Raw genomic sequence first — 14,083 nt, 5'->3', positions numbered from 1 at the left:
TGGGTCCAAATCCTGATCCATGAAGATCCCACATGCTGTGGAAAACTAAGCCCGTGTGCCACAACTACTGAGCCTGCGGTCTAGAGCCCGCAAGCCACTACTACTGAGCCTGCGTGCCACAACTACTGAAATCCGTGTGTCTAGAGCCCATGCTCCACAACAAGAGAAGCCACCACAATGAGAAGTCCGCACACTGCAAAGAAGAGTAGCCCCTACTCGCCACAACTAGAGAAAGCCCACACGCAGCAACAAGACCCAACACAGCCAAAAATAAGTAAATAAAATAAATAAATTAAATTTTTAAAAAAGAAATCGATTTTGGATTCTTTTAAAAAGCAATCCAGGGGCTTCCCTGGTGGCGCAGTGGTTGAGAGTCCGCCTGCCGATGCAGGGGACACGGGTTCGTGCCCCGGTCCGGGAAGGTCCCACATGCCATGGAGCGGCTGGGCCTGTGAGCCATGGGCGCTGAGCCTGCGCGTCCGGAGCCTGTGGTCTGCAACGGGAGAGGCCACAGCAGTAAGAGGCCCGCGTACCACAAAAAAAAAAAAAAAAAAAAAAGCAATCCAATTTACTATAGTATCATTAAATATGAAATACTTAGCATTAAAACGTGTACACTTGTACACTGAAAAAAAAATGCTGAGAGAAATGAAAGAAAACCTAAATACAAGGAGAAACATTTTGTGTTTGTGAATGAGAAGACAATACTGTTAAGATATCAATTATCCCTAAATTGATTTATGGTTTCAATGTAATCCAAATCAAAATAACAACAGGTTTTTTTCCCAGAAAATGACCAGCTGATTCCAAAATTCATATGAAAATCCAAAGACATAGCATGCTCCAGACAACAAAAGAAGAACAAAGTTGGAGGACTCACTGCGCCTGGCCTCAAGACTTAGAAATCTGCTACAATCAAGACGGTAGTATTGGCATTAAGATACAAAAATAGATCTATGGAACAGGAGTGCAGAGGTAGAACCACACATGTATTTTCAACTAATTTTTGACAAAATTTCAAAGGCAAGTCAGTAGAGAAAAGTAGTCTTTTCAACAAATGATGCTTTAAAAGAACCCACAATTTTGATCCCTACTTCACACTGAATGAAAACTTAACTCAAAATGGATGAAAAATCAAAACTATACAATATTTAGAATAAAATCTTTGTCAACGTGTGTTGGGGGAAGATTTCTTAGATGCAACATTAAAGCATGACCCATCAAAGAAAAATTAAGTACAGTGATTAATTGTACTTCCTAAAATTAAGAACCCCTGCCCTTCAAAAGACACTGTGAAGAGATTGAGAAGACAAACCAAACACTGGGAGACAATACTGTAGTTGCACCCTCAGGTCTTTAGGGAGGATTTTGCCTCGTAGGGGACATTTGACAATGTCTGGAGACATTTTCGTTTGTCAAAACTGGGACAGTACTACTGGTGTCTAGTGGGTAAAGGCCAGGGATGCTGCTAGACATTCTATAATACATATGACAGGCCCCCACTACAAAGAATTATCCAAAATGTCACTATGGTAGAGGCTGACTAATAAGTCACAAGGACAAATTTATCTCTTGCCTCCTTTAGGGCGTGGGCCAGTCAGGACTATCACCACCTACTGAAATGAACCGATGACTCCTTCTCAAAGGCTTGAGGAAGGGACAATGCCTGGATTCAGACCTGGGGGCAATGACTGCCAAACCGTGCCCAGTGCACCCTTTGGGTACCAAAGGCAGTGCACATGGGGCAGGAAAGTCATTGTCCAAAGGTCAGAAAGTGAGAATTTTCTCTAAAGAGCTCAAATTCTGACTTTGAACCCATCCTAGGATACCTTGCGGGCTGGGGGTGGGGGGGGGCGGTCAGGGTACTCTTCCTTGGCTGGCTCAAGCCTGGGAATTGAATCACTTCCCTGAGCTGGTGAGCAGTTGCCTCCCTCGATGATTCGCTTTCTGCTTAACCCATCGTCCTTTACTGGCTTGACTTTACCACCTTTACCTGGAGGGAGAGACGGAAAGAGAAAGGGTGGGTGGGTGAGTGGGGGGTGCTGTTGTAGCGGGGAGACCAGTGGAAAAATAGAGAACATCCCGTAGGAAACTATAGGGGTTCCAGAGGCAGTCAGCAGCAGAAACTGCACAGGGACACTTTGCATCTGCCCGAATTTTGCCGTGTTAACACTTAAGAGAAAATGATGAGACAAAGTCTTACTTCGCTCCCCGCTCCCCTCCGTGCCCCACCCCGGAGTCTGCAGAGTCTTACTCTCCAATTCAGCCTGCAGGGAGGGCGGCTGTCGTTTAGATTGGATCGGTTCCTGCTTCCGGGAGCCTAACCCCACTCCACCCCGCTGGTTTCAAGGCTTTCCACCTCTCCTCAACTTGAACGCCCCAGCTTAAATGCAACACCTTTGGCAAGTCCTTATCCGCTCCTGTAGTGAGGACACGGGCAGTGATCGCTTGTGGTTAAGAAAGAAAACCTTGGCAGCGGTGGGATTCGAACCCACGCCTCCAGAGAGACTGGAGCCTAAATCCAGCGCCTTAGACCGCTCGGCCACGCTACCAAGCGTGTACCGTATAATTCTGTACACTTACTAGTTATACATTTCTGCCCTTTTTTTTTCCCGCGTTGTTCTCAACTCCCTGACCCGAAACCATGATTCTAGGTATCACCAAGGGACACTAAGAAAGTTCTTCTCAGCTCTACTAGGACTCGAACCTGCATTCACCCAACCCAAACAGCTCTTCTCACTCCAGGAGCTAAAAGAGAAAGACCTTCAAAACCAAGTATCCCCTCCCAAAGCACAGCACTTGGGATCTAGAATGTAACATCTTTGCGAAGGCGGGTCACGTCAGCTTCCGCCTGGCGTCCAGTAAGCGCTCAAAAACTGTTGAAAGGACGAATGAACTCCTTGATTTAGACTCCAGATCACTTGGGGATCGCGGTGGTGGAATAACAAAGAGCAAACTGTCTTTCCCTGTCACCACCCCGCGCGCCGCGACTTCAATTCTTTGCTAAATTTTGACTTTGATACTTTTCGGTTCTGAAGCCGGGAGAGAAGTCTCCAGAAGTCATGCACAGTGCGTGCGTTAAACGACTGGGGAAAAAAAAAAAGCTTGTTTCCTAGTTCCCTTTTTCTTCTCTTGGCCGAAAGCGCAAATAGCCGACGCCGATCAATGCCCGCTCCCTAGTGCCAGCCCAAGCAGAGTCTGCAGTCTTCCTCCCCAGTTCAGCCTGCGGGAAGGGAGGCTGTTTTTTAGGTCGGATCGGTTCCTGCTTCCCGGGAGCCTCTAGTCCCTTTTGTATCTCTGTGTCTCCCATTTCTGCGTCTCCCAGAGAGGTCCTGTTTCCCCTGCGCAGTTGTAGCCCTGTGGAGGCTATTACTACTGGCGACTGCGGAAGGAGACGGACTGAGACGTCCTTCCATAGGGACTGAGGCCGGATTCTGAGCCCAGACTGGTACGCAAGGTGCCCAGGATTCCTGACAACTCTCACGCTCCCGCTCCTCATCCTACCTAGAAGCCCAAGGCTGCCGGCCTCCGGAGGGGAGCCTGGGAACGGGGCCAGAATAGGCGAGAGAATTACACTGTCACGCCTCTTGACACGGAGAAGAGGAGCCACACATCAGTTCTCCAAATGTTTGAGCATCTGTCTAGGATCCACCAAACTTGAGTTTCCATGTTCCCTATGTGAAAAGGAATTCTTGCTGCTTTTAATTACAACGAAGTGGAAGTTACAGAAGACCACGATGCTATGTCTCTTTTGCTACTTTGTGGCAGTAGCTGAGAATTATTTCACAACTACTGCCTAGACTTGGGGGTGGGGGGGCGGGCAATAAAAACCATTGCAGCAGAGATCGGTTTTGTATTTTGGAATTCTAACAGGTGACTGAGCAAAAGGCTGGGCAATGGGATTGGGGGATGCTTGGGCCAATTTTCTGCCTTCTAAGGGTAGAAATTGTGGTTCCCTGGTGATATCCGATCACATCCTTCATTTGATAAAATTAAAGCTATTTGGGGGGCAAATTCCACCAAGAGCCTTAAACGGGGAGGTTGTATATGCTCTGTGCTTCCCTCTCTCTTGCAAATATGCAGTCTATGTCAGAGAAGAAGCACCCAGACCTGGCTTACTTCCTTAAGAATAGACAATTGTCATTGTTTCTTAATTCCCCCAAGAGAAGGGAAAATTAATCCCTTCCCTTGGTGGTGTTGAAGGTTCCCAGGACACATAAAGGGGATTTTCCCAGAGCCTCCAGTAAAATTCTATGGTCTTTGTTTTGGGTGGAATTGTGTCCCTCCAGAAGGATATATAGAAGTCCTAATTCCCAGTGCCCCAATATGTGACCTTATTTGGAAATAAGGTATTTACAGAAGTAATCAAATTAAAATGAGGTCATTAGTGTGGGCTCTAATCCAATACGACTGGTGTCTTTATAAAAAGGGGGAAATTTGGGCATAGAGATAGAGATCTCTTCCTGAAATCCCATAAATTTCAACATAAAAGTGAAGGGAACAGGGATTGCAGGAAGACTGCTAACTCAGATTCTCTGTGGGATCTCTGTAAAAGAACCTCAACGTAGTTTCAAGGGTAACAGAGGTAGACATATTGGGGCTGGAGCTCCCTGCTGGTGTGGAAAGAGATCACTGGAGAGGGGCATCTCACCAGTGGTAGAGCAGTGGCCCTCAAATGTTAGCATGCATCACAATCACCTGGAGGGCTTATTAAAAAGACAGATTGCTAGACTCAACTCTTGGAATTTCTGATTTAGAAGACCAAGGGCCTAAGAATTTATATTTCTAACAGGTTGTGAGGTGCTGCTGTTGCTACTGATCCAGGGACCATGCTTCGAAAACCACTGCAGCAGAGATCAGTTTTTTATTTTGGAATTGTAACAGAAATGAGGAAGGCAAGCTGAAGGAGTCAAAGATGTGCAGACTTCTTGAAAGCAGTGTGCAGGGAAGAGATGTATGCTCAATATGGTGGCAGTGGGGGAAAAATGAGAGGCCTTGGATATAAATGAGAGGGAAAAGCCTGGCAAAATAGTAAAGACTACTGTTAAGGACAAGGATAAGGTCCTTCCAATACTGGTGAACAGTACCGGTCACTTTATGACCCTTAAGACATGCATAGGGCTTCCCTGGTGGCGCAGTGGTTGAGAGTACGCCTGCCGATGCAGGGGACACGGGTTCGTTCCCCTGTCTGGAAAGATCCCACGTGCCGCGGAGCGGCTGGGCCCGTGAGCCATGGCCGCTGAGCCTGTGCGTCCGGAGCCTGTGCTCCGCAACGGGAGAGGCCACAACAGTGAGAGGCCCGTGTACTGCAAAAAAAAAAAGGCATGAATAGAATGTGGACCCAAGGATGCCCAGGACTAGAAATGCTAAAGGTCTCAGATGAACTACGCAAAAGTGGAATCAAATGGTGTTATCTTCTGAAGTCTCTGGCCACGTGTATTTGTCTTACTGGGCATGGCATAAAGACAGATGAGCGTGCAGGAGAAACTAGGAGAAATGTTTGCACCCTTACCCTCTCCTAGGCCACATGGAAAACTTTGCACATATCCAAACTAATCAACTGAGGTCACCCTGGAAACTTGATACCACAGGTCTTTCTCATCTGTGAAAGAACTTTAGAGACTTGAAACCTAGGAAGTCTGAGGTCCATGAACAATGCACCTGCAAGATCTCGGCCTAAGAAAATGGAATCTCATCTACCCTTGATCTTCTATGTCCAAGTGTATTTTTTATCATGTCCATTTTACGGACTTAGACAAGGTAGAGTTCACATCCTTGTCAGTAGTGTGCAAAATACTTGCATTCTCCTTTGAACCTTAGAGACCTAAGGATGTCTACCAGGATATGCATCCTACAGTCCTTCATTCTATCAACTGAGTGATTGAAGTATGTGTCGACTGAAAAAACATGTATAATGTGAGAGTTGTGAGTGAGTTTTATTGGGGGCAAAATGAGGACTATAGCCTGGGAGACAGCATCTCAGACAGCTCTGAGGAACAGCTCTGAAGAGGTAGGAAGGAACTCAGTATTGTATGTGATTTTAGTGAAGGGGGTACATGCAGTCAAGCACACATTTTGGCAAGGAGCAGATGTCTCTGTTAATGATTTTAGTGCTTTTCTAGATGTAAGAAGATGCAAGAATTTGGGCTCATAAAATCTTCTCCTGAAAATATCTAACTATCTGAAAGGTCTGTTTTGCCAGTTTTTCCCAGAGCACACATTGCCTCATTCCTGATCTCCACCCTGAACCCCTTTCAGGGTGTGTTGAAGGTCAGGGACTGCAGTGGCTAGTGACTTAATCCTTGCAGAGGCAGATGGCAAATGCCAGTTTGTAGTTGGCATATGCATAGTAAACGTTATTCAAAGTTCCTTTTTGTTAGGAATCTATCCAGTTACCTCCCAGTACCAGATATTGGTTACTGTGTTCATAAAACCTTCGAAGTCCTCACTGAATATTTTGTCTACTTGTTTAATACTTACTGAGAGAGGATTGTTCAAATATCCAATGATGATTGTGTATTTTTCTATTTCTTCTCTCAGTTATGTCAACTTTTGTTTCTTACCTTTGAAGACATGTTATTAGATACATAAAAATTCAAGGATATTGTGGAGAGTTTAAATAGAATTTCTTTTCAGGGCAGTTTTAAGTTCACAGAAAAATTGAGTAGAAAGTGCATAGAGTTCCCATATACCTCCTGCCCTCACACATGCACAGACTCCTCCATCTTCAGCATCCCACACTGGAGTGGTACAGAATGGTACATATGTTACAATCAATGAATCACACTGATACATCATTATCACCCCCAAACCACAGTTTACAATAGGGATCACCCTTGGTGTTACAAATTCTATGGATTCTAACAAATGTATGACATGTATCTACTGTATCAAATAGAATAGTTTCACTGCCCTAAAAATCCTCTGTGCTCTGCCTATTCACCCCTCCCTCACCCCAACCCCTGGCAACCAGTGATCTTTTTGTTTCGTTCATAGTTTTGCCTTTTTCAGAGCATCAAATAGTTGGAATCATACAATATGTAACATTTCAGAAGGGCTTCTTTCATTTAGTAATATGCATTTCAGTTTTTTGTCTTAGTCAGCTCAGGCTACCATACAAAATACCATAGACTGGGTGACTTGAACAACAGAAATATATTTACTTACAGTTCTGGAGGCTGGAAGTCCAGGATCAGGGTGCTAGGATTGTCGAATTCTGATGTAAGCTATCGTCTGGCTTGCAGGCAAGCACTCTGTCCTCACATGGCAGAGAAGGAGAGAGAAAGAGAAAGCAAGCCCTCTGATATCTCTTCTTATAAGGACACTGCTCCCAGCTTGAGGCCCCATCCTGATGGCCCCATCTAACCCTACTTACCCCCAAAAGACCATCTCCAAATACCATCACATTGGGGGTTAGGGCTTCAACATATGAATCTGGCGGAAACATTCAGTCCATAACAGTTCTTACATTTCTTTTCATGGCTTGTTAGCTCATGCTATAGGTCTCAGTGCTGAATAATAGTCCATTGTATGGATGTACCACAAGGAATATTGTATATAATTGACACTTTTATAATAAAATATTCCTCAATATCTCATATAGTACTTCTCACCTTAAAGAATCTGTTGTCTGATATTGATATAACTACATCATTCTTTTTCCTTTAAAGAGTTTTAAATGGTATGTCTTTTCCATTTTTTTCCTTCCAGCCTATCTGTATGATGGAAGAAAGTTTCATATATTTGAATTCATAAACTCAAACTTTTCATAAATTTCCATATATAAATGTTTAAAACATTTGCATCATCACAAGTCATTCTGGCTTATACACAATTTGGCTTGAACTTTACACTAACTAGAACAGCTTGTCTTATGACCTGTCAAACATGCATTGTACATCTGCTTTAGCCATTAAAGAAAATAATGTATTGTAAAATCAAAATGGAATGACTGTGGTTTAGGTTTCCTCTTGTAACTATGCAAATATTTTGGACCCCAGCCAATCCTTGCTTAACAAACACCCTTACTTCTTGCCAGCTCCATACCTAAATCTTGACAATCAACTTACATAACTTTGCACTTTTTGCCTATGTAAGCCTCCATTTTATAGGTTGGTGGAACACAGTTCAATTGCTTCTTGAATCTGTGTCTCCTAGGGTACAGTCCTTGGTTTGGAACAAATAAAACTCTTTTCTCTTTCTATTGTTCATTGTTTATTGATTATTTCTGTCAACACTTGTCTTTACATTTAAAATGTGTTTTCTATAAACAGCATAGAGTTAGGTCTCATTTCTACTCAATCTAACAATTTTTGCTTTTAACTACGATATTTGTAACATTTACATTAATTGTAATTCCTGATACAGAGGAGATTGAGTCTACCAATTGCTATTTGCTTTCTATTATTCCCATCAACACTTAAAAAAATAACTATTGAGGTATGATTTACATACCTTAAATTCATCTTTGTAAGTGTATAATTCAATGATTATTTTGGTAAATTTATCAAGTTGTACCACCATCACAATAATCAAGGTTTAAAACATTTGTGTCATCACAGTAAGATCCCTCTTATCTGTTCTTTGTTTCTTTATTCCTTGTTAACCGAGAAATCCAGGAACAGAGACCTGGTTGAGACAGAAAATAAATGCTTTTATTTGGGGTTTGTTAGGACTGCAGCCCAGGAAGCATAAATTCAAGGAAGCACTTGAATTGTGTTCCATTGCATTACAAAATGAGGGAAGCTTACAACAGCAAAAAACTGTGCGGTTACATAAATTATTTGTCAAGAATTAGAAGTAAGCATGCTTATTAAGCAAGGATTGATTGGGATTTGAAATGATAACATAGTTGTGACATGGGTGGGGGACATTTTGAAACTACAAGGTTGTAGCTAGCAGCGGCTAGCAGATATATATATATATATTTTATTGGAGTATAATTGCTTTACAATGTTGTGTTAGTTTCTGCTGTACAATTAAGTGAATCAGCTATATGTATACATATAACCCCTGCCGCTTGGACCTCCCCCCTCTTCCCACCCATCTAGGTCATCACAGAGCACCGAGCTGAGCTCCTTGTGCTATACAGCAGGTTCCCACTAGCTATCTACTTTACACATGGTAGTGTATTTATGTCAAACCTAATCTCCCAATTCATCCCACTCTCCCCTTCCCCCTCGTGTTCACACATCCATTCTCTAGGTCTGCATCTCTATTCTTGCCCTGCAAATAGGTTCATCTGTACCATTTTTCTAGATTCCACATATATGAGTTAAATCGACAGATGAATGGATAAAGAAGATGTGGTATATATAAATATATACATATACATATAATGGAATATTACTCAGCCATAACAAGGAACAAAACTGGGTCATTTGTAGAGATGTGGATGCACCTAGAGTCTGTCATACAGAGTGAAGTAAGTCAGAAAGAGAAAAACAAATACCGTGCCAGATGTTGTTTTGAAAATGACTGGTAATGTCCTTGAAGTTCAGAAAATTCAAGTTCTCAGTGATTTGGGAACGTTTCTGAAACCACATCCACAATGGGTACCTGGCTCCATTTTGGATGTCTGAAACATAGTTACTCCATTTTGATTTTTTAAATAATCTTAAATAAATCATCATCGTCCTTTTCTGACTTTCTTTGTATTAAACAAGCACTTTTATCATTCCATTTATCTCCTCCATTTTGTTTTACTTTTAGTTATCATTCTTTAAGTTCTTAACCTTAAATTTACTAAATGCATCATTTTTATTAGTCTACCTGAAATTAACATTTTAATCATATCCCAGACAATGCAGAAAACTTACAATGCAAGAAACGTATTGCAGATGGCAGAATTTCCTTCTTTTTAAAGGTTGAATATTACTTTATTGTATATATGTATACCATATTTTCTCTATCCATTCATCCATCAACATTTAGATTGTTTCCATATCTTGGCTACTGTGAATAATTCTGCAATAAACATAGGAGTTCAGATGTCTGTTTGAGATACTGATCTCATTTCCTTGGGATATAAACCCAGAAGTGGAATTACAGGATCATAAGGTAGTTATATTTTTAATTTTTTTTAGTATCCTCCATACTCTTTCCATAATAACTCTACCAATTAACATTCCAACCAAAGTGCACAATGGTTTTCTTTTGTCCACATCCTCACCAACAGTTGCTATCTTTTGTCTTTTTGATAAAATCCATTATAGCAGGTGTGAGGTGATATCTCATTGTGGTTTTGATTTGCATTACCTTGATGATTAGTAATGTTAGTACCTTTTCCTATATCTGTTGGACATTTGTATGCCTTGTTTTAAGAACTGTCTACTCAGGTCCTTTACCCATTTCTTAATTGGTCATTTGTTTTTTTGCTATTGAGTTATATGATTTTTTAAAAAATATATTTTAGGTATTAATCCCTTATCAGATATATGGTTTGCTAATGTTTTCCCCTATTTGGTAGAAAATATTCACTCTATTGATTGTTTCATTTGATGAACAGAAACTTTTTAGTCTGACATAATCCCACTTGTCTATTTTTGCTTTTGTTGCCTGTGGTTTTGGTGTCATTATCAGAAAATCATTGCTTAAACCAATGTTGAGAAGTTTTTCCCCTATGTTTTCTTCTAGTAGTTTTATAGTTTTAGGTCTAACACTTAAGTCTCTAATTCATTTTGAGTTGATTTCTATATAAGATATGAGATAATGGTCCAATTATATTCTTTTGCATGTGGATATCCAATTTTCCCAACACCATTTCTTAAAGAGGCTATCCTTTCCCTATTGTGTGTTCTTGGCACCCTTGCCAAAGATCAGTTGAATATATATATGAAAACTTATTTCTGGGCTCTATATTATGTTCCTTTGATCTATGTCTATTTTATGGTAGTATGTTACTATTTTAATTACTGTAGCTTTGTAATACATTTTGAAATCAGAAAGTATGATGTCTCCAACTTTGTTTTTCTTGCTTAAGATTGCTTTGGCTAGTCAAGTGTTCAAAGAAGACAAAGAGATCAAAGAGAATAAATCCAGTCCTTGTAAGAACTGTAAATAAACACTGATATTTACTAAAAAAAAAAAAAATTGCTTTGGCTCATCAGTGACTTTTGTGGTCCCATATGAATTTTAGGATTGTTTTCTATTTTTGTAGAGAATGCAATTGGGATTTTGATAAAGATTGCACTGAATCTGTAGATCACTTTGTGTAGTTTGGATATTTTAACGCTATTAATTCTTCCAATCCATGAACACAAAACACTTTCCACTGAACAGATGTTTAGAAAACAAAGGTTGTCCTGTTGCATAAGATAAGTTTCTTAAGTGGGGCTTCTCTCACTAGAAAGTGTGTCTGCTTGAGGGTCTGAAATCATGAATTGGCCTGAAAAAGGAGGTCAGAGATTTTTCAGAGGAAATCTGCCCCAGCAGGGCTAAACGCACATGCCATGTTAAACTGTTTCTACCCAGTGTTTTTTTATGAACATTATCTTAGAGATTCTCAGTCTCAGTAGGTAACCATATGTTTATTCTTAGGTAACTTCTCCTTTTTCTATAAGGATACTCTGTGTGTGTTGGGTAGGTGAGACATTCATCTCTGTGCTGGTGTCAGGTACACCATTCAGTGACCACATAAATATGAGAACTGGCACCTGAATTCAGACTAGTTTCCTGGAATTTATGCTTAAATTGGGTGACAGCTAGAAGTCCCTTAGAGATTTTCAGTGCTTGTTTTACCAAGAATTTCAGGAAGAGGAAACTATAAGAGTCTGTTGTATTCTAGATTTCTGAGGGTAATAATTTCCTTCACTCTCTGCACATATCTGTGTATTTGTTTGCTCTCCATTTCTAGTATTTATTAATGCCCTGGTATGTGCTGGTGGTCACTTTGCTAGGTATTTTGGAGACCCAGAAGTATAATCCATACAACCTTCCCCTAAAGGAGCTGTATAATGTATAAACTGCAGATGATGTACTAATACACACAATTCTAAAAGCAAAACAAAGCCATCTAAAGCCAAAGTGCAGTACAGTCTCCTTCCCTTTTTCTTTTCCATCTCATTCAGTTCTTTCTTTGTATCTTTTGTAGCATTTTCCAAAAGATGGACATAGAAATAGACAGAAAACCACAACTCAGAAGTAATTCTGGAAGATTAAAAAAATTAAAATGTGCATCCTTTTGACAATATTTCATATAAGATGAAGAAATATGGGACGGAAGACAATAATTTCATGATTGACTGAGTGTAGTTGAATGGGTAATGTCAGTCTGGATGCTTACTTCTGAGTGCTGGGGGACACTTCCATTACATGTGTCCTATTCAAAATCTTGAGAGAGGGAGTGTAGAGGAAGGAATAGCAAGGACAAAAAATGGTTCATGGGTTTCAGAGGGGAAAAGAGATGAAATCTATTTGGTAAAAAGCAAAGGCATTGTGAATTAGAACATTGAGATGGTTTTTCCAGGATAAGTAGTGTTTGCTAAGTATGGAGAAATGGGAAATCATTCTAGTTGAAGAAATAATAAGCAAATGATCACAACTGGAAAGGTGTGAGTTATATCTGGGGAATTATAAGTGGGCCAAGTTGACTGGAGCAAAGATCTGTACAGGGCAACCTGTTGCCAATATATAACGGCCATTTGATAAATGTTGATCCAAATATTGGAAGATAAAAGCAGTGAGGTAGAGAGACACATACTAACACCTTCAGTGTTAGTTAGGAGTCTTTTAAGTTGAAGATAATTTTTGCTAAAACAAAAAGGGAGGATTTCTTTAAGAATTCAGGGAAGTCTCATAGATTCCAAGTGGGAATACAGTGAGGCCTCTGAAGTGGGCCATAGCTAGGGACTTAGAAGGTATCCAGGCTTCCTTTCTCACTGTCACCACTCTCTTTTTTGTTCTTTGGCATTCTCTCCCTTATGCTCTTTCTATAGTAACGCTTTCTCTGCTTCTCAGCCCATGTGGTAGAATATGATTGATTTTATAACTCCTACCACTCTAATTTCCTTTCTAGTAATTGTGGGCTAATTAATTTGTACCAACCTCCTTGAGGAAAAATGATAAAAATATTGGATAAGATTTTACCAAATCTTCGTAAAAGCATCAAAGTACTGATATGATAACAAGCAACTAATAGGTCAGAATCTAAAGGAAAGATGGAATCTGAGAGCATTAACCTTTGTAGCTCTTAAGACATTTGCTAATTACTGCAAAATTGGGCTATAGTTTTGGCAGCATCTTTGGGTGGGAGAAAAAAGAGGGACAGATGTCAAGATCCAGCTCCCACCAAAAGTGGAAATTCTAGTAAGGCACTCTGCCAAATATTAAGTTGGAACCCCAAAGAGATATTCTCACAAGATAAGGATGAACAAGAAGTTAACCTTCCACTTAATTGTTGTGGAGCTCAGCAGAAATCATCTAAGCTTAGCAAGAGAAAACAGAAAGGATGAGCTGTCAGCTTTTCCTCGTCTTTTCCTGGTGATCACAGGTCTGATTTGCAGCTTGGGCTTACATCATCTTGGAGGCCCAGGGAATGCCTGGCCATGAACTTTTTTCAGGGTCCTCTTGGGCTGATAATGGTCCAGGTACATGTGAGAAACAAAAGCCATATATATATATATTTTCCAGGAAGACAGCTTCAACTTGACCTCAAAAATTCACTGCGTATAATTTTGCAAAGATATTGAGCAGTACACATTCAAAGATGACCAGTTACACATGGAAACAATGTGACATGAGTACGAATCAACTAAAGCAACAGATAGCATAATATAGGATTATCAGTTATAGATATTAAAAATTATAATTACTATGTTTAAAGAGATTTTTTTTAAGTGGCAGGTATCTGTGAGGAATGGGAAATCACAAAATTTGACTTAGTAGTTTTGAAAAAGAAGCAAATAGAACTTCTAGAATTGAAAATTACAATTTATAATTACAGTTTACTCAGTGGGTAGCTTTAACAGCTGATTAAACACAGCTGTAGAGAAAATTAGTGGATTATGAGTAAGAACATGTAATCCACAATGCAACTTGGAGAGAAAGAAAGACAGAAAATACAGAAGAGAGGTTAAAAGAAATG

The 14,083-nt window shown here is 40.3% G+C and overlaps 1 non-coding gene across 1 annotated transcript; it reads right to left on the bottom strand.

Annotated features, from left to right (window-relative positions):
* Positions 1-2,470: 2,470 nt before the first annotated feature.
* TRNAL-UAG (transfer RNA leucine (anticodon UAG)) lies at positions 2,471-2,552 on the bottom strand. Its single transcript has one exon. It is a non-coding gene; the product is annotated as a tRNA-Leu (tRNA).
* Positions 2,553-14,083: the final 11,531 nt, after the last annotated feature.

The sequence above is a fragment of the Delphinus delphis genome, chromosome 2 (assembly GCF_949987515.2).
Source record: "Delphinus delphis chromosome 2, mDelDel1.2, whole genome shotgun sequence".
NCBI lineage: Eukaryota > Metazoa > Chordata > Mammalia > Artiodactyla > Delphinidae > Delphinus > Delphinus delphis.
Note: the sequence above shows the minus strand (reverse complement) of the source record. Positions and strands in the feature narration are given on the sequence as shown.